This window comes from Abramis brama (genome assembly GCF_963993115.1).
Source record: "Abramis brama genome assembly, chromosome: 18".
In the NCBI taxonomy this organism is placed as follows: Eukaryota; Metazoa; Chordata; class Actinopteri; order Cypriniformes; family Leuciscidae; genus Abramis; species Abramis brama.
Window position 1 is genome coordinate 28,626,444 of NC_139980.1, and position 3,520 is coordinate 28,629,963.

At 40.1% G+C, this 3,520-nt stretch overlaps 1 long non-coding RNA gene across 1 annotated transcript; it reads left to right on the top strand.

Moving 5' to 3' along the window:
* Nucleotides 1–419: 419 nt before the first annotated feature.
* On the top strand, nucleotides 420–1,726 carry LOC311069171. The gene is made up of 2 exons (XR_014603487.1): nucleotides 420–582; nucleotides 1,619–1,726. It is a non-coding gene; the product is annotated as an uncharacterized lncRNA (long non-coding RNA).
* The last annotated feature ends 1,794 nt before the right edge of the window (nucleotides 1,727–3,520 follow it).

The window sequence follows — 3,520 nt, forward strand, 5'->3', positions numbered from 1 at the left end:
GTTGCTATGAAGGTTATGAATTCTGACTGCATATTTACATTCGAACCGATCGCTGTCTGTACATGCATAGTGTTTTAAAATCTAGATGCTGTAACGTTAGCGACGTGTTTTATGAATACTGCCAATATTTACACTTGAACCGATCGCTAGTATCTGGGCGTGCATGCTATGATTCGAATTTTAGTTGCTATAGCGACGCATCTTATGAATTCTGCAATCTGCATGTATCGATCTACACCACGATCGACCTCTGTCTGTTGACTGAGAGACGAGGCGAAGTTACACAGACTTTTTGCAGAGAATTTTCTGTGCGAAAATTGAGACTTTGAAGCTGTTTTCTGGATTTCTGAGAGGAGACTTTTATTCTAGAAGGACATCGGAGGATATATCCTTTATATAGAGTTACATTTTTTGAAAGCGTCGTATAATTTCTGTCATATAATTTTTGATATTTTTTTCAGGGGAGTATTTCCGAGGAGATTTCTATTGTATTGTATTGTGTTGTGTTGTATTTTGTATTGATTTTATTGCAGTTTGGAGGAGGATCGATGGCTCGCAATCACATGATGGGTGAAAGAGGAAGTGAGTGCTTTAATTTTTCATTTGCTATGTTTTGTGGTGTGATGTTGTACAATGACTGACTGATCCCATTTATTTGATTCATTGCATGTGAAATAAACTTGAATTGAATTTGAGTAACTTAACTTAAAGACAGTGTTGCCAGATTGGAAATGTCAAAGTATCGTAACAGAAGCTCAAAATTATCGTATTTGGGAGAAAATTATCGTACACGAGTCAAACCTGAACAGAATACAGCATGAAAATGACAGACAGTCAAGCGCTTCGTGAGGCACACTAGCACACACACGCAAGGTCTCTCGCTCCCTCTCTCTACACGTTCTTCCCCCGGTAGACGTAGAATCCACAGCTAGATCAATGAGAAACCCTATGATTACAACGACCATCATTTGAAGTGTCACACAGTTCTGAAATTATCGTACATTATAGGATTTTTTCCATTATTGATCGTACAGAGGTCAAAATTATCGTACAAATACGATAATTATCGTACATCTGGCAACACTGCTTAAAGAGGCTACATGCGATTTTCTGAAATTTAAACTCGCGACTGACACCTGTGGCCAAAAAACGGAACTGCTCTTCCTTTCTGCTCGCTCTCGTACGTGCACACTTCACAAGTCATCCGCTGCAAAGAAGTCAACATTATGTTTACAGAGGTAAGAAAAGTCAAATACATATATTGTTTGAGAAACTAAGTTTGTTTGCTGACTAGCGGTGGTGGCAGAGTGATCTGAAACGTTTAACATGAACGCGCTTGACGTCACATCCGCAGACAGCGCGCGAAAAATCCGACCCGACAGAAAATAGGAAAAATAGGATACAGGCTTATAGGTGCACCCACTGTGAGCTGACAAGGTGTCAGTATGCTCATCAGGAGATGTTTGAGTCATAAATGGTCAAATAAAAAGGCTATTGTTACGTTTATTTTGGGGAAAAAGTTGCACGTAGCCTCTCTAAGTAAAAATCTGTAATTGACCACAGACATTGATTATTGATTATTATTATTAAACTATGTGATGAAATATTCCATCCTAAGAGCACTCCAGATCCTGGAGAGCTGCTTTCTCTAAGACGGCTGGTCGGGAGGGTTGGAGACCCGGTTCTGATGACCGAAATCAGGATCTGCCGCCCAGAGATGGACAAAGTAAGTTACACAATTTCCTTACTTGAGTGAAAGTAAGTTACAGATACTACTGGTCAAATACTAGATGTACCGCATGGCGGTACAAAATATGACCGCCGCTCAGGCCTGCACTGGCTTTCCACAAAAAGAAATGACGTGGAGCAATTTGGCTGTATTGCGTGTTTATGTATATACCTAAAAAAAGTAGTAGTATGTGCATGTGTGTGTGTGTGTCTGTGCGTGTATGTATGCGTGCGTACATGTGTGTGCGCGTGTGTGTCTGTGCATGTGGATTTGTATGTGTGTGTGTATGGGTGTGTGTCTGTGCGTGTGGATGTCAGTGTGTGTGCATGCTTGCGTTTGTTTGTATTCCTGCATGTGTGTGTGTGACAGTTAGGGTTGCCAACTTCAGAAAAGGAAAATGCGGGACAATCGTGGTTATGTATAGGAAAATGAGGGACACTCAAAATATTTGTACTGTATCACACAGTGTACGTCATTTCAGTGTCTGCAGTTAAGTTTGTGTTTAAAAGGTTATCAGACATAAACACATTTGTATTGCTTAACCTATTTATGTATTTAATTCTAAAAATAATTTTAATGTCATACATGAAAAAAGTCACATTACAAACAAACCATAGTTCAAAATAACAGCATTTATCTAAAATAGAAAGCTTTTTTAACATTATACACTAGGCTTACAGTTCAAAAGTTTGGGGTTAGTAAGATTATTTTTGGGGGAAAAAAATAAAGAAAGTAATTGCCTACTTTTATTCAGCAAGGATGCATTACATTAATCAAAAGTGACAGTTAAGATAATGTTACAAAAGCTTTCTATGTACTTTCTAAAAGCTTTAAAACATTAATAATAATCAGAAATGTTTTTTGAGCATATTATTCCCTCAGGTAGATTACATGTTTTCTTGCGTGGCTGGATGTTAGACTCATGAACAATAATCACGTTGTTTGCATTCGCCAAAATTGATTAGCCGAAATCAAAACGTGGACAGTGAAAGGAAATTACCGTTAGCGCGAGACGAGTCCGGCTTGAAGCGGAAGCGACCAGACGGCAGAGGATGTTCGCAAATCAAACAATGATTTGTCTCAAAACAGTGATTAAAAAAAGCTGTGATTGGATGATGACAGGTGTCGGTGATCATTCTCAAGTGTCGTGGTCAGCGCTGTTGCTGTTGTATCAGTCAGTGGTTTATCAGCTTGTCAAAAAACGGGACACGGGAGGTCACGCAAGGGACAAATAAATTAGGCCCAAAATGCGGGACGTCCCGCCTAATTCGGGACAGTTGGCAACCTTAGTGACAGTATCATCCTAAACCAGCAACCCTTCGCTCAACACCACCATCTACAGGCCGATGAGTGTACAGTCACTAAATGTGCACATGAATGAATTTATTTTATACCCCCCCATGGATGAAATTCTACGAAACTTAGCATACCCCCAGAGGATGTCAAGTTAATCATACACATGAAATATGGTGCAGTTCTGAACATCTCAACTGAAGATAGGGGCGATTAAAGCAGAATAATATTGCATTTTCATTTTTTATGGGAGGGGCGCAAATCACAAATGAGTGATTATGGGCTAGGTTGATGTGGGCCCTTAAGAGCAACATACCATAAAAATTTCTTCATCCTCGGTGCCACGGTTCAGGTAGTTATTTAGGAAAAACTGCATTTTTTGGGTTTGGGGGGGCCCAGCGCGGGGGGGAGTGGCCCCCGGGGACCAAACGAAATTTTTCCGTAAAAGTCTAGTGGGGCTACATGCCCACCAAATTTCATGTTCCCCGGTGTTTCGGT